Genomic DNA, 25,239 nt, shown 5'->3' on the forward strand with positions numbered 1-25,239 from the left:
TAAATTGATAACAAAACAAACAAGTCGCGTAAGGCAAAAATACAACATTTAGTCAAGCTGTTGAACTCACAGAATGAAACTGAACGCAATGCAATTTTTCAGCAAGACCGTATACTCGTAGCATCGTCAGTCCACCGCTCGTGGCAAAGGCAGTGAAATTGACAAGAAGAGCAGGGTAGTAGTTGCGCTGAGAAGGATAGCACGCTTTTCTGTACCTCTCTTCGTTTTAACTTTCTGAGCGTGTTTTTAATCCAAACATATCATGTCTATATGTTTTTGGAATCAGGAACCGACAAGGAATAAGATGAAAGTGCTTTTAAATTGATTTCGAAAATTTAATTTTGATCATAACTTTTATATTTTTAATTTTCAGAGCTTGTTTTTAATCCAAATATAACATATTCATATGTTTTTAAAATCAGAAAATGATGAAAAATAAGATGAACGTAAATTTGGATCGTTTTATAAAACAAATATTTTTTTTACAATTTTCAGATTTTTAATTACCAAAGTCATCAATTAATGTTTAAGCCACCAAGCTGAAATGCAATACAGAAGTCCGGCCTTTGTCGAAGATTGCTTGGCCAAAATTTCAATCAATTTGATTCCCGCAGTGGGGCACTGCGGTTATGAAATTAAAGGCCCCTCCTGTTTTTGGAACCGCAGGAGCTTTCTAGTTTGCTGTTAGGTAGATTTTTGGTTCCTCTTTCCTGTCATGCTCTCTTTTTCTTCATGAATTCTTTTCTTTTTTCTGCCTTCTTGCTCATTCACCTATATTTTTTCCAAAAATCTCTTCTCTTGCCGCTTGTCTCGCGATTCATGTATAGTTTAATCTGTTAGTGTTCTGATGTAAGTCCAGCAGTAGATAGGTTAAGCCTATTTTAACATACTGGAAACTGGTAATCTTCCAGTAGGTATTAATTTAGTTTTACTAAAGCCTGCTGGGACACAAGTAATGGGTTAGTGCATTTGTAAACAGGAATCGCTTGACAAGTGGCCCCCTTCATCCCCCCCCCCCCCCCTTCCTCGTCCTGATATGGCTCTGCGTAGTCGGCTGGACGTTAAACAACAAATAAACAAAGAAACGAACAAACAAACAATCAATTTGATTGAAAAATGAGGGTGTCGCAGTGCCGCCTCAACTTTTACAAAAAGCCGGATATGACGTCATCAAAGTTATTTATCAAAAAAAAGAAAACAATGTCCGGGGATATCATTCCCAGGAACTCTCATGTAGAATTTCATAAAGATCGGTCCAGTAGTTTGGTCTGAATCGCTCTACACACACACATACGCACACACCCACACACATACACCACGACCCTCGTCTCGATTCCCCCTCCATGTTAAAACATTTAGTCAAAACTTGACTAAATGTAAAGAATGTGTTGTGATGAGTGGTGCATTTTATTCTCTTGTAAGACGTTACCCGTGACAACTTTGAGGGTTTGTTTTCTACGTTTCAAATCAAATTGTGTGTTTATAGATAATATGAGAACAAACATGCATGCGTTGCTTTGCTCATCCCAAGTGTTGTTATGAGGCGTTCGGAGTTAACTGTATTTGTATTTTAAGTGTACTTCCTTAGCTTTTACAGGGCTCCCCACGGACGCCCCTCTTAGTGCGTCCCGGGACCCCCACTTTCAATTTTGAGATGGTCCATGGACCCCCACTACAGAATTGTAGAGGGTCATAATTAAAGGTCCATTGCTTTTAACCTTCTTTCCTACGCGCGTGAAATTGACATTGGTGTTTGCACGAGACGTATACAGTCTGAAACCGTTACGTGCCTCAGGTACACAATTGTGGACGATTGCAGTCTGAAAATTAATAGTATACAGTACGCACGATAAAGACAAATCAGCGTCCCAGGACCCGCTCTTTTAAAGTCTAATGCGTCCCGGGACCCCCTCCATAATGTTTTAGTACGTGTTTTCGGCTTCTAGTGCGATTAGGACGCAGGGACGCGCGCTATGGGGAGCTCTGGCTTTTAGGATAAATATGTTTAGCCAAACAACATCAAAAGCAGACTATGTTTTTGCTGTAAACTTACATGCCATCAATTCTGATACTGGAGACCAGACAGTTTTAATATTTTACAGGACAGTTCTTCGTAACAATGACGTTCCTGTTTCATTCCGTGTTTGATATAATGGGTCGTTTTCAAAAAATGTCGCGAAAGCTGTCCCCGGACTTTGGCTCTGCACAGTCGTCGCGTCTTAAAACAAACTAGACAAAATTTTGTATCATTTTGTTCGTTGTCCAAGGGTCATTAACTTCCTGTGTAAAAAATAAAATTGTATCTTAATATGGTTTGTAGAGCGTGAGTTATCTGACGCAAGGGTGCCGAAAAACGAGTGTCTCACGGTCGCCAACCAGTCTTTCAGATCTATTTTTTCTGTTTTTCAGTATCGGATAATGATGAAATTTAGTCACATTAAAGTCTTTATTGGTTTCTTTTTTCTAAAGTTAAAATTTTCATTAAAACTTGGTCTTAGGGGTGCATAATACGAACAAAACTTTTGTCCCACAAAAAATGTCCTTGCTGTTACGACTGAAGAAAATTTATAACACTAAAAAATGTGGATCGCCAAACTCAGATCTATTTAGATCTAAAGAAAGACAATTCTTTCATCACTATTATGAAAAACATCAAAATATTGCTGCCTTTCAACAAAGGTGAGATGTCCCTCAAAATGTTGTCCTTGCTGTTACGGTACTTTCAAATTGAAAGAGTTCGATTCAAACTCTGAAAATCTCAGTTTGTAGAAATTTTGATCCAGATCAAGAATCACACAAGTTTATTTTAAAGCGACACCCAAAATGTCCTTGCTGTTACGGTCCTTGCTGTTACGATTCTGGGGCCAGTTTCCACTGTGCGCACTGAACACGTACTTGTGTATAGGCCATGTCTTAAACTGCATATTTCAGTGACACATCTTTGAATTTTCCGGACTGAATTGGGTTACACAGTGGGTATTTTTCTTTTAAATCTGATCAGTTTTAGATCTATTTTATTGTCTCCGCGACGGTTAAATATAAGCTTATCCTCTATTATGAAAGAGAACATACTTTGCTCTGTCGCAAGTGCTCGTTTTCGTCGAGATTTTAAGCTGATTTCTCTGGTCAGCACCTAACATTGCTGCGAAAACATCAATCGCAACTAGCAGCTGAATAAAATAGTTCATTGACTGTAAGTCTTATTGGTTTTTGTTTTCTGAATCCGACTATTGTTATGACAGGATCAGTGAATGAGCGTTCCCGCTCACCACGAAACTCAGAAGAGGGCCCATCACAGTTACCTTGATTTTTGTTTTCACGATCACGAACACCAGTGGCAAATCACGGTCACGGTAAAAGTTGCAGGTACAGAAAGCACGTGTCAAAGTAAACACAACCACACAGTTATTCGCTCCTCTGGATCTAGTGTTCATTCAACACAAAGTGACAACTGTTGCACTTTTTTATTATTTGTTTTTAATTCTCTTTCTTTCACACATAGAAATACATATCATGATTTGTAATCAGTAACCCTGGGTAGCGCGACTCCGTTGCTGCTAGCTTTCCACTGGGAGGAAGCGACCCGAATTTCCCAGCGATGGGACAATAAAGTAATGAAAATGAAAATGAAAATGAAACAAGAATGTTATTTTCATTGGTTTTTTTTTCTCTCGCTCTCTCTCTTTCATACAGACACTCACAGGGGCGGAGCAGTTAAGCCAGAGGGGGGGGGGGGGGGGGGTGTACAACCTGGGGTCCAAGGGTAGACCTTGTTGGGTACATGGGCAAGGCCCCGTTGGGGGGTCTGGGGGACTTAGCCCCCCAGAAGCTGAAGAGTTTTAGCTATTTTATGACTGAACAATTTATGGCTTATCCTTGATTTTAAACATGATCAACTGGTGTCAGCAGCCACTCATTATTTCTTTTAAAGTTAGTATTAATCTTTTTCGGTATTGCATTTCAGCATGTAGGCTTAAAAATGAATTAATGACTTTGGTCATTAAAAATCTGAAAATTGTAATTCAAATTATTTTTTTATAAAACGATCCAAAATTACTTTTCTTTTATTTTTCATCATTTTCTGATTCAAAAAACATATAAATATGTTATATTCGGATTAAAAACAAGCTCTGAAAATTAAAAATATAAAAATTATGATTAAAATTAAATTTCCGAAATCGTTTTAAAAACAATTTCATCTTATTCCTTGTCGATTCCTGATCCCAAAAACATATAGATATGATATGTTTGGATTAAAAACACGCTCAGAAAGTTAAAACGAAAAGAGGTACCGTAAAGCGTGCTATGCAGCACAGCGCAACCGCAACCGCGCCAAACAGGCTCGTTAATTTCACTGCCTTTTGCACAAGCGGCGGACTACGGTCATTGTGAAAAAATGCAGTGCGTTCAGTTTCATTCTGTGAGTTCCACAGCTTGACTAAATGTAGTAATTTCGCCTTACGCGACTTGTTTTTTAATTTGTTTTAATTTGTTTTTATATTATAACGGCTTCTTTCGCCCAGAATAGAAATCGCGAATGTCATAGAAACAATGCTGGGATTTTCTTTTCAGGTTGACCTGTGTTTCTTGCGTTTGAAGGATAGCTGGTCGAGAGAAGTGGGTTCGCATTGCAAAAACAGCGCGCGCGAGCGTGTGTATTTGCGCGTGCGTGCGTGTGTTCGGTGTGTGTGTGTGTGTGTGTGCGTGCGTGCGTGCGTGTGTGCGTACGTGCGTGCGTGCGTGCGTGTGTGTCCTTCTTCTCTCTTAAATAGTACAGACAAGAAGAAAGAAAAAACAAGTCGCGTAAGGCGAAAATACGATATTTAGTCAAGTAGCTGTCGAACTCACAGAATGAAACTGAACGCAATGCAACGCAGCAAGACCGTATACTCGTAGTCCACCGCTCACGGCATAGGCAGTGAAATTGACAAGAAGAGCGGAGTAGTAGTTGCGCTAAGAAGGATAGCACGCTTTTCTGTACCTCTCTTTGTTTTAACTTTCTGAGCGTGTTTTTAATCCAAACATATCATATCTATATGTTTTTGGAATCAGGAACCGACAAGGAATAAGATGAAAGTGTTTTTAAATTGATTTGGACAATTTAATTTTGATAATAATTTTTATATATTTAATTTTCAGAGCTTGTTTTTAATCCGAATATAACATATGTATATGTTTTTGGAATCAGCAAATGATGGGGAATAAGATAAACGTAAATTTGGATCGTTTTATAAATTGTTATTTTTTTTTTACAATTTTCCGATTTTTAATGACCAAAGTCATTAATTAATTTTTAAGCCACCAAGCTGAAATGCAATACCGAACCCCGGGCTTCGTCGAAGATTACTTGACCAAAATTTGAACCAATTTGGTTGAAAAATGAGGGCGTGACAGTGCCGCCTCAACTTTCACGAAAAGCCGGATATGACGTCATCAAAGACATTTATCCAAAAAATGAAAAAAAACGTTCGGGGATTTCATACCCAGGAACTCTCATGTCAAATTTCATAAAGATCGGTCCAGTAGTTTAGTCTGAATCGCTCTACACACACACACACACACACACACGCACATACACCATACCCTCGTTTCGATTCCCCCTCGATGTTAAAATATTTAGTCAAAACTTGACTAAATATAAAAAGAAAAAATTCGAGTATGTAAGAACTGGGTGAAATTGATAAAGCAGGATCATTCGGTTAGAAAATGAGTTCAACCACATTCCACCATATTATCGTTGGGTAAACCCCTCAAGGTTTGCAATTTTCTCTCTCTGCAAGACACTTTTCAATTTCCCTTTTGTTTAACTTTCTTCATCAGTTTAATTGAAGTTGCCAGAAAATAACTACTGTTGTTTGGACAGGTTTTATTTCAATCCATGTTTGTTCCAAAAGGGAAACGTTTAGAATGTTACATTAACACTATTGTGACTAGCACTGCCACGGCGTTTACGTCCTGCCTGCCCAAGCTTGCCACCAAGAAACTTCCCAAAAATCAGTAACTGTAAAGAAATCTGTCTAGCAAGCTTGAATTAAGTCCAATCACCACCAAATTGTGTGTACTAATTCAAAAATGGATGCCCAGTTCAGTCGTGCTATTTATAAGTTTGTCACGCGATTTGTTTTAGCAAAGGGGGGTGAAAGGGGGGTGAAAGGGGGGTGAAAGGGGGATAATTTGTGTTTTTTAACGTTTTTTTGTGTGTGTTTTATTTTCTACTGCTTTTTTTAAAAGTTATTTTTTAACAGAAAGTATTATAAATAATGTTATAACCAAACAAGGTGTAAAACCTATGAATTAGCTGAAATATTGTTAACATTGTACACAGAAATAAGGAGACAGTACAAAGAAAAAAACAAGCAAATCACGCATTCACTCACAGCATCCTGACTCAAATGAAACAAAACTGTAGATCTAACACTCACCAAATGATGTCTAGGTAATCCATATTGAATATAAGTCACATTTTCACAACAAAGTACCAACTGTACACCTATGAACAATTCCAAAAGGATTTGAAGGCTCCAGCCATCCATTGTTATCAGTGCTGCCACGCCCCCATAGCTCCTGCACGATTCCGAGATACATGTTCGTCTAGCAGTATCACCGCCAACCACGTGTAGTTTGCCGACTCGTACTAGCAACAACGGGACTGTTTCTTCCTCACTTTCACTGCTTGTATCGCTTTCGTGAGGCGAAAACGATACGTCCGAATCATGCTCTACGGGATCCTCTAGGTCCAACATCCGAAGAATCTCCTCCCGAGACAAGGCTCGCCTTTGATTCATTTTTTTTCCTCAAAAACGCACACAAATCAGGCGGATTTGCAAATGGCAGAAGGGGACGCCAAGTGTATCAAGGGAAACAACTCAATTTATTTGCAAGCTTCAAAAACCGGGAAGCAATCACGAGTCGTGTACCTTGTATGTCTAATACTAAAATAGTCGCTTCCCGTCCGTGGGCGTTGCAGCGCTATTACTAATATAGTCGCATCCCGTCACGAAAGTGTTAAGTAAACGAAACAATTTATTTTGCCAAATTCAGTTGCAATATACATCAGATAAAAAACGCTCGCGCTGGACCCACACACACACACACACGCACACACACACACACACACACACACGCGTACACACACACTCTCTCTCCCTCACTCCCTCCCTCTCTCTCTTTCTTTCTTACACACACACACACACACATACACACACACACACACACACACGAGTACAGACTCGATGCACACACACACACACAAACACACACACACACCCACACAAACAGTAACACTAACACATGTGCACAAAATGAATCGAACCCGGATCACTTTGGCCATAGACTCTCTCGTGCTCTCTTTCACCGAGACCAAACCCTGCATTGTAATTTCTTTGCCGAGACCATTTTCCCACCCGTTGTCTGGCTTGCACTGAAATCATGCTTTTCTCGTCACTGCGTGACGTGTTAGCCGCCTACAAGTCTCCCCTTTAGTTCAGGCTGTTCGCAAAGCGACCAGCCTCCTACCGCAAAAACTCCCACCGTTAAGAGTGGCTTTTGTGTTTTTTTGGGCATTTAGGTCCCAGTTAACATTATGAAGTTTTAATACGATCAATCGGACCTATTATCAAGTTAGTGTATCAGCTTTTGAAAGAACTGCGCCCAGTAGTTTCTCAGCAATAAGCTGTTAAGTCGAGACGAACAGACAGACAGATAGACAGACAGACACACAATTAAAGTCTGCAGGACCCTAGTACTGCGTACTCGGGGATAACCAAACATGTCTTTGAAAATCAGTGTTGGCTCACTGTGTCAGAACTAGACGGGCGAGCCATGTCTGAAGGGCAGGTTTTTCTTTACGTAGCTGTGTGGGCGAACAATGTCCCTATGGCCCTGTGGGTTACTTGCCCAGCGCAGCTAAGGCCCAAAAAAATTGTCTGTTTCTGGTAACATGGCTAAAAAAAAATAGGGTCGGTAGGTAGGGATTTTTTTTTTTTACCAATAATGTAGACCAATAAAACTAACTTTAAAAATCGCGCGCAGAGACTGGATTCACTATACATAGAGACAAGACACTCAACACATTTACAAATCGTCAGCGGACTTTCGTTTTCACACGTTTTTGTTGTTCATTTTCTCACCCTGTCCTTTACCACCAAAAAAAAAAGAAAAGAATTTTTGAGTTTGGAAAAAAAAGTTTTGGGTCGGCGCCGAAATTTAGGGTCGGTCGGGTGACCAGAAACAGACAATTTTTTTTTTGGCCTAAACTTTCCTGGTGCTCAAAAGGTAGCCAGTACAACAGGAGACTCTGACGTTAAGTTTAGAGCTCGAAAGAGCATGCACTCCTTCAAGTGCAAGAGGCGTTCTTGAGCAGGCTCGGGACTGTCTCCTGATTTTGGAGAAAAAAAGGGGGTATCCTTTTTCACTGGATGTAATTAGGTCATTCGACATATGATGGGAAGCTTGCCCATGTGCCACACACGCACAACTGATGTGACTAATACTTGCAAACACTTTCATGACGAACTCAAAATACTCTGTTTCTGGTGTATGACTTTCGAAGTGGCCCTGGAATTCTTTTGAGTGATGAATATATATAGCTATAGCGTGTTTTTACTGTACGCAGTGAAGTGCAGCGGTGCCGTGTCGCAAATGCAGTACCTACAGCAAATGTGTTTGTTCGCTTGTTATATAATACAAATACGATGCGCAGAGAAATTAGCCATGTTACCACACACAAAAACACGGAACAATGCAACACACTTTGCACAATAGAACACATTTATCTTAAAATGAACCACATTTCTGTACTTTTCTCTGCTACCGGATAGTTGTGCCTCTAATAAAACTGTCAAAGTGAAGAGAAAAAACCCACACCGCCTATCAGTAGAGCCAACAACCATTGTGTCACAGTGACCAGTGGGATCAGACGAGCATGCATTTCAGTGAGCATCTTTCGATACAATGTTCATTCGCTCGGCTTCCTGGCGAGTGGGCGAAAACTGATTCTATCAAGATAAGTTTTGTGTGAGTATATGTTTGTCTGTTCACTTAAAAGACCGTTGGGTCGAACTAACTGTGAATGTATTGTTTTGTCTATAACAAACGTTCCAACAACCTACCTTCTTTGTGTTTTGATACAATGCCGTTTTCTTTGAAAAGCGTGCTCATCTGAGTTCACTGTTTTCCTGCCGTAATGAAGACACCTTTTTCGTCATTTTTTTTCTCTCGCTTGAATCGTAACAAGTTGTTTAAACGGCTGAATTAAAGTATCGTTTACACCTGTTGTTTCGTGTACGTATATCATTCGTTCCTCTATTTGAATTATCATTCTCAGTGAATTGTTCCCCCCGCGGGTTAGGGGGAAGAATTTACCCGATGCTCCCCAGCATGTCGTAAGAGGCGACTAACGGATTCTGTTTCTCCTTTTACCATTGTTAAGTGTTTCTTGTATAGAATAAAGTCAATGTTTGTAAAGATTTTAGTCAAGCAGTATGTAAGAAATGTTAAGTCCTTTGTTCTGGAAACTTGCATTCTCCCAGTAAGGTCATATATTGTACTACGTTGCAAGCCCCTGGGGCAATTTTTTTTATTAGCGCTTTTGTGAACAAGAAACAATTAACAAGTGGCTCTATTCCATCTCCCCCCTTTCCCCGTCGCGATATAACCTTGAACGGTTGAAAACGACGTTAAACACCAAATAAAGAAAGATCAGTGAATTGTACTGAGGTGGATTTTTTGTTTAACAAAAAGTTATTTGCTTTCTTGGTAATGATATGATGCTTTTATGATGCTGATGATACTGTAGCCATTCCACGAAACACGTGTGTGTGTGTGTGTGTGTGTGTGTGTGTGTGTGTGTGTGTGTGTGTGTGTGTGTGTGCGTGTGCGCGCACCTTGTACATTGTAAAATGTAATACATTTGCTGTTTAATGTTCATTGATGATACCGACTGTTATATCCTTGTTTTTGTTTTTTTAAAGAAGTGGTGAGAGTTCTTTTTTCACCATACAGTATCAATTCCAAATCTTGTGAATAGTTCGGAGTCTGAAGTTGTTTACGTTCAATTGCTTTTTGAAATAATATGTACGTATACGAATGTTTTGCTCATTGAATTATTTTACTCTGAAGTTTGAGACGTTGTGCATACATTGTGGGTTTATGCTCAAGTGGGAGAATATGTGAATTGTGAAACTAACGTGACAAATTAGTCTGTATTTGATTATTTTGCTTGAGATATAAAGACATGTTTGGTTTTTGAGATTCCCATTTTGCTTTTGATGTGTTACGTCAGAAACATGCGAGCTCGTCACTACATGTGCCTGTGTGCGCTTGTATGCGTGTGTGCATTCGTTTGTTAAAAGGATATTGTCTGTCTCTCAAGCGCTTATTTCAGTGAACTGGTTTGGTGTTGTGTATTGCTTTGCAAAGAAGTCCACTAATCATTCGGTAATGTTGAAAGTCTGGATTTTAGTTCCTGTGATGCCTTTTGTTACCTACAAACATGGGGCAAAGGAGATATTTCGAGTTCTGTACCGAGCAACAGTAAAATGACCTTTTCCGAAAGTAATAATAATAATAATAATAATAATAATAATTGTCAGTAAGTACTGGTGTCACATGACTGATGTGAACCAGTTGATTGGCTAATGGCGATGCGCTTAAATCTGTTAGCGCACTCCTGGAGTGCGCTAACTTTTCCACAGAGCGTATTCTTACACCCTTTGCCAAAGCGAGACTGTACTCTCATCCTCAGAATTAATTAATGACATGTAGCTTATATTCTCCACAATACCAATGATTATGACCATAAATGTCCTGCTTTTCAATTAAAGCAGAAGTGTTTTTTTTTCTGACAGATTGCATGCGCCTGTGCCGCCCACAGTTGCACTGATCTAAAAATAGAACCCGCTGTGTCTAATTTTTCAGTTTCGACTTGCGAAGATTCCTCTCATAATTATGCCATGTTGGTGGCATGTACCTTATTATCCACATTACCAAATGATGAGTTAGTATACAATTCCCAGCAGCTAACAGAAAACACAAGTGTTATTCCGATAACGTACACAGCATTTGGAAGACTGATTCGATCGACTCTGTCATACGTAGCAGACTACACTGAAATACGACTGCATCAGTTCAGTAAATGAATGGTTTCCGAATTATTATTTCAAGGCAAGAACAATCGTAATCGAAAACGTGTAGGGTTCAGAACGTTCTTACCATATAATTATAAGACTTATTACCAGCCTACCTGGCTCATTCGTGCAGACTCAGTGCAACGGGACGAGCAATTTTTGTTTTTAAAATGAGACTCAGTGCAATAGCCTAGCAGACGACATAAACCCCGCTCAGCAAATAAACATGTTAGGCAAATGTGAACGAAAAAACGATGGGGATATAATACGTGTAGGGTTCAGAGCATTCTTACCGTTCATATTTAGTATCAGACTCCCCGATGAGGGAAGATACAACACGAGAAATATGCCACATTTATTTTGAAAATGTGCGAACCGTCGAGTCCTTCGTGGGGTAGTCAATTCAAGGGGAGTCACTCTGCACAGTCAATCTGTCGAAGCTCGATGAAGGTTTCGAACCGCAAATAACTGAAAGCACAGTCCTTTCTCCGAGTTCAAATGAGAGAAAGATCATCACTGTTTAGCTTAACGCTACACTGGAATTTACCAACAGAAATTAAAACAAGAGTTTGCGTGTGATGAAAGCACAACACACGAGACAGCCCACACAAAAGTAGATCTTCTATACGACCTGACCACACAGTTATGCCTATTCAAATGCGCGTAGCAAAATGTGCGTGTTGTATCTTCTTTTTTCTCTGGCGGTACCGACAATATCGTTATTGAAACAATCCCAGTGCACTAAGGGATTTATAGAGCAAATCTCGAAAATAATTATTGAACTCAGCGCTATGCGCTTCGTTCAATAATGAATTTTCTCGATTTGCTCTATAAATCCCTTAGTGCACTGGGATGTCTCAATAACTTAAATAATAATAATAATAATAATAATAATGCATAATATTTATATAGCGCATGTATCCCGGGTTTAACCCTGCTCAAAGCGTTGTACAATCAAAATACTACGACAACATAACATTATTTAACGTGTAATCACAAACATGTCAATGAATAACATCTATCGGTTGACAAGTGGATCATACATCAGTGGTAACAGACTGGTGGTTGGGATTACATTGGACGTAGAAGAGTTGCGTTCCATACAACAATGAGACAAAACAAGTACACAAGTTATAATCGTTTACAGGGAGGCAGGGTGTGCCGAAGAACATTTTCCATTTTTATGTAACATTTTAATGGACAATAAAGTGTTGTTATTGTTATTGTTGTACAGGGTGACCCAAAAAAAAAGAGTACCCAAACAAAACGTCATACATTAAACAAAAATAAAGCAATCTTCATAAAAGTTATTTACACACAAGTAGCCTCTGCATGATTTGCACAGAAAATTTTAGCGCTCTAGCTTGTCTTTCAGGAAAGTTATGCTCATTCCACAGAACATGCTCCAAATGGCCTCCCCCGGATTTAAATCCCCCAGATTTCTATCTTTGGGGGTTCCTGAAAGACAACGTCTACAGGAACAACCCACAGACAATCACAGAACTCAAGAGAGCCATCACAACAACCATTCGCGGAATCTCGCAACAGGAGTGTGTGCGGGTGATTGAAAACTTTGCGCGGCGAGTTCAAGTTTGCCTGCAGCGGCGCGGAGGCCATTTGGAGCATGTTCTGTAGAATGAGCATAACTTTCCTGAAAGACAAGCTAGAACGCTAAAATTTTCTGTGCAAATCATGCAGAGGCGACTTGGGTGTGTAAATAAATTTTATGAAGATTGCTTATTTTTCCTTCAATTTATGACGTTTTGTTTGGGTACTCTGTTTTTTGGGTCACCCTGTACCTGCAAAATAACGTTATTTTCTTTCGTAAATATGTCAATAGTGCCTTTCCAACAACTTAATTCACAAGACAAATAATTCGCACTGCACATGAAGCATTCAGACTGTTGGTTGTGGCCAAGTGGAGGGATGGCTTTATCCCAGGCCTTCACAGATCTGAGACAGTGAGCACAACAGTTTTCTAAACGTCTTCCACTTAACTCCTCTTTGTTTTATTTTATGTCCGGAACATTGCATGTCATAAAACACGTAACGCGCACTGGAGGTGAGGGAATGACCCCGAGGGGAAAGTGTTAAGTGTCTGCTAAGCTTTACCCGGTCAACAAAGGTTTTAGTGGTATTGATATTCGGTTAACGACCGCCCTAAAGTATTATCCTCCTCTCGGGGATGTGTTAAGAAAACTATAATGCCCACACCAAATTCGCTAGAGCCTTATTTAAGAGGATTAAAAGTCGGCGTGAAGGCTTCACCTTGCAAGTTCATAGCGCACGAATACTTAACGGAAGATTCACCGAGCGAAGACGATACAAACTTTTACGAATTAACTGATTGATTATGAATCGTTATTTAGTATTTTCCGTGTGCACCTGATCCGTACCAGATTCTGTGAAACGAAAATACCAGATAAGTAAAAACAATCCCGATTTGTTTTTGCCCAAAGATAAGGACGGTTAATTGTACTTTTCATGCCTTCAAGAGTTACCAGGCAATCTTGATACTTCTCTTTTTAACAGTGCAGCATGCACGAATTGTCTTCTTTCACAAGCAGTTAAGTTTTTCTAGGTAAGTAAGGTCAAGTTCATCATTTTAAACGCATTATTAATAAAAAAATTTCATTTTCATTTTTATTTTTACATTTAGTCAAAATTGTAAAAAAAAATATGTTTTTTATAAAACGATCCAAATTTACGTTCATCTTATTCTCCATTATTTGCTGATTCCAAAAACATATAAATATGTTATATTTGGATTAACAACAAGCTCTGAAAATTAAATATAAAAAAATTATTATCAATATTTTTTTTCGAAATCAATTTAAAAACACTTTCATCTTATTCCTTGTCGGTTCCTGATTCCAAAAACATATAGATATGATATGTTTGGATTAAAAACACGCTCAGAAAGTTAAAACGAAGAGAGCTACAGAAAAGCGTGCTATCCTTCTCAGCGCAACAAATACCCCGCTCTTCTTGTCAATTCCACTGGCACTGCCTTTGCCACGGGCGGTGGAGTGACGATGCTACGAGTATACGGTCTTGCTGCGTTGCGTTGCGTTCAGTTTCATTCTGTGAGTTCGACAGCTACTTGACTGAATGTTGTATTTTCGCCTTACGCGACTTGTTATTACTTTATTGTCCCATCGCTGGGAAATTCGGGTCGCTCCCTCCCAGTGGAAAGCTAGCAGCAACGGAGTCGCGCTACCCAGGTGTCTGCGTGTTTAGGTATAGTCAGCCACCTGCACTTATGGCAGAATGACCAAGGTCTTTTACGTGCCATTGTGGTGACACGGGGGTGGGACTTGGCTTCCGTCTCTGAGTCTGCACATAAAGGTGACCCGTGTCCGTCCCGGCCCGAATACGAACCTGCGACCTTCCGATCACAAGTCCAGTGCTCTACCAACTGAGCTACCGGGCCCCGGGCATTATTGAACAACATCTTGTTTCTCCCTTCACTTTGATATTGTCTACAGAGGACCACGAGTGTTGTAAAACGACGTCTTTGAATAGTAACCGATACACATCCGTTGCAACGATTAGATTTATGCCGCTGAAACGGCATTCATTCTTCGGGCAAGATTTAAAACTGGGAGAACTCTGTATAAGCACCAACGCTTGTCAAAGGCTGTACGAACTAATATGGGACCTGCCAGTCACTTCTTTGCTGGGCGAAGAAAAGAAAAACGTCGAATTGAAGCACACGCCAAGATCGCGAGTTTTCCCGTGTCAACTCTGTAAGACGGTACTCGTGATTTGACAAAGTGGAACTGTGTTTTTGACAGAGAGTATAACCTCCTTTTTCTGTCTTCGTCTCTTTCCTCCTCCGTCTATCTAATTGTCAATGTATTTGTCTGTCCATCTGTATTACTCTCTCTCTCTCTCTCTCTCTCTCTCTCTCTCTCTCTCTCTCTCTCTCTCTCTCTCTCTCTCTCTCCCTCTCTCTCTCTCTCTCTCTCTCTCTCTCTCTCTCTCTCTCTCTCACTCTCTCACTCTCTCACACTTTCCCCATCTATGCGCGCGCGCGTGTGTGTGTGTGTGTGTGTGTGTGTGTGTGTGTGGGTGTGTGTGTGTGTGTGTGTGTGTGTGTGTGAAATTGTTCAACGGACACTAGTTGCAATTGTCCTCCTTCTGCGTTCATGGGCCAGAACACCACCGTATTCTCTTGTTTTGTGCGAACCGCATTTTCGTGTATGACAATTTTTCTAAACCATTCAGGCAGCCACATTCCGCTTTCACTGGATGCGTTGTGTGTGGTTGTTTCTAGAACCCATTAAACTCTGACATGGATAACAGGATGTGATTTACTGTGCGTACTTGGACTCGTACCTGCATGTTCACAGGAAGGAACATAAGGCACCCGCAGGTCTGCACATAGGTGGACCTGGGAGGATCGAAAAAATCCTCACCCTTATCCGCAGCTGGGATTCAAACTCCGAACTTTAGACACGGAAGACCGACGTCTTAACCGCTAGGCCATTGCACAGAAGGAATCTATATCGACAAAAAGTAGGTGCATTCCCTGTAGTTGCACTTTCAGTAGGCGTGTTTCCTGTATAGAGGGAATGCATCCTGGTGCATTTCCTGCAGCGTTTCGCCGATTTTGCTGAGAGTCACGTGATGATTAGCCAAGTCGGTGGTATTTTATACTTGTCGATCCTTTTTTTTCTCCATAGAGCTTCGATTCAGTCTTGCAAATCTAAATGAAGAAACGAGACCAACAAGTCCTTCTGTCGAACCGCATTTTGGATGTCACAAGGTAAGCAGCGCTGAGATGAATTGAGATTGAGCAGTGTCGTTTTCTCATAGAGAAAATTCACCCAGGTCCACTCCCTAGCTGTATACAGGTAAAACGCCTACAGGAAGTCCGCCTGCATGGAACGCACCTACGTTTGGTCAACTTAGACCCCTTCTGCGTCAGTGGCAATCTGTGAAATAAATTCTTAAAAACAATTGCAATCTGGACAAAAAGTACACATTTTGTTTGTGCATGGCTATACATTGGAACATGTTCTTATCCCGTGTAAAAGCCTGAACAGGTCTCAGAAGGTTAGCCAAATGATTTACACGGGAAGGGGTGTACTTTTAAACGTGTATACATACGCTGCAGACATATATATCGTTACGTATTGTACATTTCAAAATGAAATAACTCCAAACGTTATTGGAACAAGAGCACCACCAGTTGACGACAACTTGGACGACAAGAACGACCCATGTTTCTACGGTAACGACTTACCCGCTCACCCCATTACCCAACTAATGCAATCTACCAAACAGTCGGCTAGAAACAAACACCAAACAAAGCAGACGCAACTTTGTTTAGTGAAACGAGGTTCCAAAAGTATGTTCAATTTGGATTTACTGTGCTCCGTTCAGGTGTAGACCGTGACGTCAATGGACACTGGTTTTCAGAGATGACCTAAACGACCCAGTGACCTGCAAAAAGAGAACTGATCAACAAGGGAGAAAAATCGACCTTGTGACGCTTTTTTCTTAATGATCATCACGCCAGTCTGTCGTTTCCAGACAAACAGCTGTTGCAAAAAACTTCGTGTGTTTGTGCAGAACAAAATGTTTGCTTTTTGCGAAAATAGAACAGCCTTGTGACAAACTAAATAACTCTCGGCAAAGGAGAAAATAATGAGGTCGGTTAAGCGCACTGTGGAACGCGATAATTTTGGGGGAATGGTTTGTTTTGTCTCAAAGCCTAGGGCCGATCGATCACGAACGTGGAACCAATTTTGGGGTTTAGGTTTTATTTTGGATGTTAAAAGTGTTCCTTCTGTTCTGTTTGAAATATGTCATTTCATCGTCATCGTCATCGTCATCGTCGTCATCATCATTATCATCATCATCATCATCATCGTCGTCATCATCATCATCATCATCATCATCAACAACATTAACAACAACAACAACAACAACAACAACAACAACAACAGCAGCAGCAGCAGCAACAACAACGTCGACGACAACGATTACCGCCACGATCGTCAATGCCATGATCCCGACCATGCAGGGTAAACTTTGTTTGGAGAAGCACAAAGCTCAGCACAGAATGCGGTAAATTTCTAGCAGACGAGTCGTCTATCTCAAACAGCTAATATATATGTGTGCGTACGTCTTTATGTTCTGTCTATTAGAGCAACGACAAGTTTACTGTCGTCTGATAAGGCCAAACAAAAATATATGTTGGTTTAGGGTAACCCGACCGACCATTTTTCTTCTTGCCGACCCTAACACTTTTTTCATTTCTCAAATTTAAAAAACAAAACAAACAAAAACCTCCGGCACATTTTGCGAACCCTACCAAGACTAAAAATAAAAAATAAAGAAAAAGCCGACCTACCGACCCGATTTTGTGTTTGGCCTAACGGTATCAGGGTGATATGTTTAATTACAGCCTCGGAAACCCGAACACAATTTGAACCCAGAAGAAGTTAATCGTGCACAAAAAGACTGACGAGGAGTAAACTCTGTAAGTCATGAAGAGAGGGGGCGAGAGTACCTTCCAAATGTCTTTGACATATTGTCCTGAAAAACAAGCTATAATCTGGCCAGCAGACTGTTATACCGAAAGCCTCCATCTTGTTTTGTGGAGAGGCTGCAGACGAAATGAAGTACCAAGCAATCTTGAAGAGTTTAATGCTTCAGTGATTTGTTCACCCGACTGTTTCAATCTCTCTCTGGTGATCAATGCCTTTGGGTCAATTTTAGTCGCACTACGCATAAGGAAGTTAACATTTTGGAATTGTGTAAGACGTTTGTGACCGCCTGAGACTTGTTTTGCGCTGTTCTTCGATACAGTAAGATTCTCCCATTTCAAACAACACACATACATACACAGAGACATACAGAATCAATACGACAGACGGACAGACAGACAGAATAGCAGACACAATGACAGACAGACAGAGCGACACTTTTGAGAGCAGCCAGCACAACGTGGTTCAACGCATTGGCGAAAATTAATAAGAAAATGCAGATTGGTTAGTTTGATGTAGCATCGGCCATAACCCAGGATGCGTGCAAAATGGCAGTACCGCCAGGGACTCTTTTTGACTGTAAATCATGCCACAATAAACTAACGACCAATTGTGCAAAATAATAGTTCCTGTCCCCTCATTCATAGGACGCTTTTATGGCTCTCACGAACATTAGATGCCTGAGGCGTGATTACACCCATGCATTCAGTCAATCTAATGCAACGAAATACGTCCGGCTCTCTCTAACCAAAGGGGACGCCGAGCGACGAAGATTAGCATTTAAGATTCAAATATTGAAAAGCCTTCCGGTTGCAACAGTTTTCTGTTATGCAAACATTGTGACGTCAATAGTTAAATTTGAACGCCTAAAATTATTCAATTAAATAGGAAGTAAGTACTGCGTTCGCACGCTACGCGGAGACGAGCGTAACCCGTCTCGGTCTTTAGGGATGGTTAGTCGAGACTATCTTGGTATAGTCTCGGCGATGCGGGTTTTTAGGTTTTAATCTGTTATTTGATGCCGACAACTTGACTAAATGTTTTTATATCGCTTCATGCGACTTGTTGTTTTATGCTAATAACTATTCTTATGCTTGTTTTCTTGCGAAGAAGTTTCATTTTGTGTTTGGCAGTTGTTCTTTCCTTAGTTAACCGTTTGGACTAATTAAAGCAAATTAGCGTTGATAAACATTCATAAGAACATTATTTGAAGCACAACAGGAAAGTAAAGAAACTGATCAAAAACAGAGAGAGAATAAATGAAATTATAAACTTTCACGTAAAGGAGACTGGTATCTTGTTTTGAAAGCTCGAGGGCTAGTTGTACATTATTTTCAGACATCATCTTAATGAATGACTAAAACCAGTCTTTATCTTCTCTTTTGTTCCATTTGTTGAAGGTTGTCCTTACCTGAGGACACACACATACTTTGAGTATATGTTGTTTGCCCCAGAAACTCGGGCCAGACACTGCTACAATTTAATACATGTCATATATAGCAATTTATTCCCCCCTCTGCTTTTTTACCTCTGTAAACTTGCAGAGCTAGTTATTTTTAGATAATGACCCAGCAACCAAACAAATAACGAGCCAGCAACAGCCTGAATCCTCGATAGTATAGTGCAAGGTGTTGAGAAGCTGTTCTGTTTCGGTACTACTTTTGCGACTGAAAAGTTACGAACGCTCTATACGTACGAAGTATACATCTCTGGAGCAAACAATACAAACATACCGCATTTAAATTAACAACTACAGGCTTGAACACATGAATCTCCATATAAAATCCATGAGTTCGGTTGTTTTCTGAATCCAGGTCTGCCGTGCACAAACGTTCATCACAAGCAAATTCCCAACGCAAGTAACTCATACTTTGTCTAGCGACAAGAGTAGTTCCCCTTCTTTTCACTCAGTTTCTTCGATAACACTGACTGCAATCCGACTGTCAGTTTTCAACATTATTTAATTTTATAAACAGATCACACGCAACCAAATGCACACATCTCATCAATTTAAACAACATAAAGCGGTTTCATACACTATTTTCCCCAGAAAACTGAACTTCATACAGTAATTAACGTTGGAACACGGGTGCAAAAGTTCGTCTGCTAGTCCCATTTGACGAAAGAACATTATCCTAAGCGATACTAAAACATAAACAGAACACACAATATCTGCCTTTTCCGCCACAGCAGAATAACAGCATATCTGTGTACTTGATTTTAGTCCAAAACAGGGAAACTGACAAGAAGTGTTAACAGAATGGAATGATTTGCACGGAACTATACAACCGCGCATTAATCGATTGCCTGCGCAGGTAGACTGGTTGAGTGATTCGGATTCGATCAAACTTTCGCACAAAAACTCCTGTTTTCTTTGAATAACTGAAGAAAGGAGGAATAAAGAGGTTACACACCTCGTCTCAGTGATTATTAAAAATAATGGTCTCAGTTCGCGGTCATGAAAAAGCTCGCTGAAGCTCGCATTTTTCATGATCCGCCAACTTCGACCATTATTTTTAATAATCACTGAGACTCGGCATGTAACCTCTACGTGTGTGTCTGTGTCAGCAGCTTTGTCTGTGGACAGAAACTAATCCGTTTTAAGCGTCAAATTTAGAGTGAACGCTGCCAAACGTGTAAAACATGGAAAAAGCCCAACGGGTTTGTGGTTTGTGCATCTGCGACTATTTTGACATGTGCAAGCTACCCAGAAAGGGTTAAAGCAGCGAATGGACGTGTTTTAAGTGCTCTAGCACCGTTAGTTTGTCAGAACAAGAGGAGGTCCAGATTAAGGGCCCTTCCCTTATTCCAGTTCTGAAAGACAATTACGTGATAGAAAAAAACAATGTATATGTATACATTAATAAACAAAATCAAAACAAAATCGCAGAATCAAGAGAGGGCAGATATGTCATGGACGTAACAAAACAATCCCTTAGTGCATTGACTTAGTACTCTTTGAAAACTATTTACTTCTAACAGACAATTACGGTATACTCAACCCCTTAACCTCATTGGTTTTTACACAGCTCAGACAGAATACATAATACAGAATACAGTATTTATTGAGCCAAGTGACATTAAAAAACATTTAAAGCACAAGGAATTTCGCGTTGTGTTGGTAAAATCACGCACACACACACACCCACACACACACTGACACACACGCCCACACACACACTGACATACACACCAACACACACGCGCCCACACTACAGCAGTCACGATCACACCATCACACGCAGGGCAGACATGAGGTAAAACAAATGACAATCATCTATTAAAAGAAAATGTACAAAGAGTGGTCTAAGATGCTGGTGGAAGGGTCTACACAGAATACAATTTTATAATCTAATGCATGGTTAGAACTAGCCCATCCCCTCCACCCACCCACTCATGAATAACTAAAATAATGCGGCTAAAGAAAATGTTGAACATTTGGAAATCAGGAATCACACATCAAAGTCCCACTCAACCCCCCCCCCTCCCCACCACCACCACCACCACTACCTAACACTGAGTCACAGGATTTGGTGAGACGACACAACTATTATCTTCAAAGCTCTCCTTTTTTTTAGAAACCACCGTCTGATCTGAGCGCAAAGAGGCTTATACGCTCGTACAGCCAGGGGTCCTTTCGATCTCTGCCATACGACTCCAAATTAATCAGAAAGAACTTCAAAGAAACCACGAAATGAAGATCTCTCGTCTCCACATCTATATATAGATCAGTTGTACTAGCTGACACACTCAGTGAGCTGACAAACGTCCTCCAAACGCCCGACCCTACCTTTAGCTTACAGTCCTTAAAGGCCAACATCCAAAAGAATTTTTCTCCTGGAGCGACCTAAACTTGAACCCGTCGCTATTCTGCACGCAAAAATCGAGCGACTTCCTTGCCGCGTGGATTGACGAAGCTATTTTATTCTCGTGACTGAAAACACTGCTGCGCGAGCAGTCACTGCAGAGTTTTGAGATAACTTTGTAACACGTTTTATTTTATGCTCCTCAAGAATACAACTTTGGGCAACGTGCCACGTAAAACTACACGCAACAAGGATTCAGTAGGTACCAAACATGCCTTGGTCAGAAGTAGAATGTAAATGAATCTTTATAAAGAAGTAGGCTACTTCAAACGACAGCCACAGCCACGGTTGGGTTCACGGCATCAAACCGATGCGACTCTCCGTCATATCATACACGTAATCTATCAAATAGATGACTAATAAACATGTAAACTACATGTATACGTCTATCGTCGGACATAAGAAAGGAGAGCTTCCCCCGGGCCTGTGCATGTGTTGTTCGTTGTGCGTGTGTAAATGCAGGGCCGGACTAGGCGAAGAGGAGGGGGGGGTGGGGGTTGCCAGTGGTGGCCCAGGGGGATGTTCCCCCTGGCGGCAGGGGCGGATCAGTTCATTTTATGACTGGTTTTTTTCAAAAGTATATTGTGAAGATATGGGTGTGACGGCGCGAAGCTTGCTAGGGGGGTCCGGGGGCATGCCCCCCCGGAAAATTTTGAAAAAAAGGATGCAAAATGGTGCAATCTGGTGCATTCTGAGGATGATCATTACCAGTTTCAGGCAGCAGATTTTGTCACTGATTAATACCCCAAAAATTGAAACTCAATGTAAAATAAAGAAATGCATACCTCATTCAATATTTTTATTTTTTGGCTGGGGGGGGGGGGGGGGGTCCGGAAACCCTAGAACCCCCCCCCCCTCGTTGTGGGGGTCAGGGGGCGAAGCCCCCTGAAGCTGACGGGTAGGTCATATTCTGAGATAGGAAAATGGTCGCTCCTTGCATGAAACGGCATAAAATAAGCAATAATAAAAAAAAATTAAATAAGTAAGGTACATGTTTAGGCTAGGGGGGGGGGGGGGGGTTGCGCAACCCCCATAACCCCCCCGGTAGTCCGGCCCTGAAATGTACACAACAAACTGACGACACAACTGCGACAGACCTCTTTCGCTTCAGTCTTGCAGAATTTAAAGACGAATACAGGTAAATCGTGCATTTTACTAACTGTTTGGTAAAAGTATCCAACGTTTCTTTTTATAAATAAGTGGCAGGCTTACAGGAATACAAAGAGGCGCAAGTTGAAAGTAATGGATATATCTCTGGAAGATGCCATCAGTCCAAGTTGTCAAATGAAATCAAAGATGACAGAAACAGAAGTTTTCCATACAAATGTTGGTGTTTCAAAGGAAGTTGGCATTCTTTCAGATAATGATATAGACGAGGTGGCTGTTTGTTATGAAGTTTCAACAAGCCAACATTCAAATGATTTTACTTCATCTACAGATTTTTTTAATTCAGGACTTTATAACTGTCATTATGAACTTGGAATCATGGGGAGACCGTCTTTCCATTGTCATTCATGCCATAGATTTTTGTTTCAGAATCAATGTTTCACATGGCGTTCACAAGAGAGCATGCGAAGTTTCCGACAGTCTTTAGGATTTGTAAAAAAAAGGCCGTGTTTTACTGTACATGCAAAAACTACCTGTCAAAAGGGAAAGTGCCTAACAGATTGCAACAACATTCCTATTTTAAACTCAGCCACACGCCGACATGGAAGTTCAATGGTACTTTCAAACTTTTTCTTCTCTTCGTCGTATTTGATTTCTTTCTATTTCATAAGTCGAGTGCATATGATTTCGGCTCGTGTTCATCGTGAGATGGACTTAGTTTCTTGTATTCTGTGGGTTCGACAGATTAACTAAATGTTGTAATTTCGCCTTACGCTACTTGTTCTCTATCTGTTGGCAGCGTGTAATGCAGCTGGTTAGAAATTAGAGTATTATTTTGCAAAGTGTGTACCAAAAGTTTGTCATGAGCTGCTTTAGGTTTGGGGTGTGGGTTGGTTTGATATTTCCTCCTTGCAGATCAAATCTGTATTCATTTTTGATGTTGTGTCTTATTTTGTGAAAGGAAACATGCAGACTGACTGAACGCATATATATAATTATGTAACTCATAAACACATGGGTGTAGTTATGTTCAAGAACACACACACACACACACACACACACACTCACACACACACACACACACACACACACACACACACACACACACACACACACACACACACACACACACACACACACACACAACTGTGTAGATGTATCGTACACCTGATATATTAAATTGAAGTTCACGAAGAAATCGTTTTATTTCTGTGTCATTCAACATCTATCAGACAAATTGAAACTGGTACAAATATTCAATAATGTTGCGATGTGGAAATGGACATGATATCGCAAAAGATAGACAACGGCAAGATCATTCAAGTATGTACATGCTTGTTGATGTCTACTTAGGCGATGCTCAGAACACTAGTTAGATCTTCCGAGATTAAAAAATGACGATGATCTGTAAACAAACCAGGACAAGGAAAGAAAGACAAAACGTATTTGAAAACAAATCATACTATACAGATTGACAAACTGAAACTTCGAACTCTGTTGATATTTCACGGGAGATGAGGTATGGTGCAAACGTATATAATTATACTGACTACATTTTGTTACGTACTCATCAACAACAACAAAAACCGATATAACCAAAGGCACACACACACACACACACACACACACTTTGCTGGTTTGCTGATCAATGTCACAGGAAACGAATGAACAACAGAAAGCGTGATGAATTCCTGGCCAGAAATCAGTCACAAAGACCTGAAAGTCTGCTGAATGGAACTGGTAAATGTACACATTTGAACTGCTGTCAAAATTACTATGTAATACGATATTCGGGTTTTAAAATTGGTAGCAAATTACAACCAATAATGATGTTTTTTGCTTCGGCATTGAAGCAATGTTATTTCACTAACAAAATAATGACGAAATAAACACAAAACCAAATCAGTGAGGCAGAGGGGACAAAAAGCCGAGCGGGTGTGTGTGTGTGTGCGTGTGTGTGTGTGTGTGTGTGCTAGTGTGTGCCTGTGTGTGTGTGAGTGTGTGTGTGTGTGCCAGTGTGTGTATGTGTGTGTGTGTGTGCGCGTGTGTGTAGAGCGATTGAGACCAAACTACTGGACCGATCTGTCGAACCCACAGAATAAAACTGCACGCACTGCAGTGTTTTCAGTCACGAGAATAAAACAGCTTCGTCAATCCACGCGGCAAGGAAGTCGCGCAATTTTTGCGTGCAACACGAAGTAAACAGACATGCAAGAAGAGCGACGGGTTCAAGTTTAGGTCGCTCCAGGAGAAAAATTCTTTTGGATGTTGGCCTTTAAAAACGCTTTCGCGTTGAAGCCAGCGTTGTCCTTGTCGAAGGCTAGTATCTGCACCAGCCTTCTTAAAGTGTAACTAAACAAGCAAAAAGGAAAAACATCGTTCACCAACCTTTACACTTTGATATGAAGAAGGGCCTCATATACTGTCGAACTGCGAAAAAAAAAAAATTCTCTCACTCGGACACTGTTTGACGGACATGTGAAGTGCGCGCCAGGAACGACAATCTTCTTAGTTTACCTGATTAATGCCCTTAATTTTTGGTTCTGGTACTTTCAGTTCCGGCTGTTGTCATCAATCTACCAAAATAAAAGATCAAACGGAGTTTTCGATTTTTATTTCATGGTTCAGAAAAATATTGCT

General features: G+C 40.5%; 1 protein-coding gene and 1 long non-coding RNA gene across 2 annotated transcripts in view; one reads left to right on the top strand and one right to left on the bottom strand.

Annotated features, from left to right (window-relative positions):
* The window catches only part of LOC138965619 (uncharacterized), a 498,821-nt gene that overhangs the window by 431,491 nt on the left and 42,091 nt on the right, over positions 1 to 25,239 (top strand). The gene's annotated exons all lie outside the window — the stretch shown is intronic.
* The window catches only part of LOC138965511 (uncharacterized), a 422,657-nt gene that overhangs the window by 324,877 nt on the left and 72,541 nt on the right, over positions 1 to 25,239 (bottom strand). The window lies entirely within an intron of this gene.

Source organism: Littorina saxatilis, linkage group LG1 (assembly GCF_037325665.1).
Source record: "Littorina saxatilis isolate snail1 linkage group LG1, US_GU_Lsax_2.0, whole genome shotgun sequence".
NCBI classification, from domain to species: Eukaryota; Metazoa; Mollusca; class Gastropoda; order Littorinimorpha; family Littorinidae; genus Littorina; species Littorina saxatilis.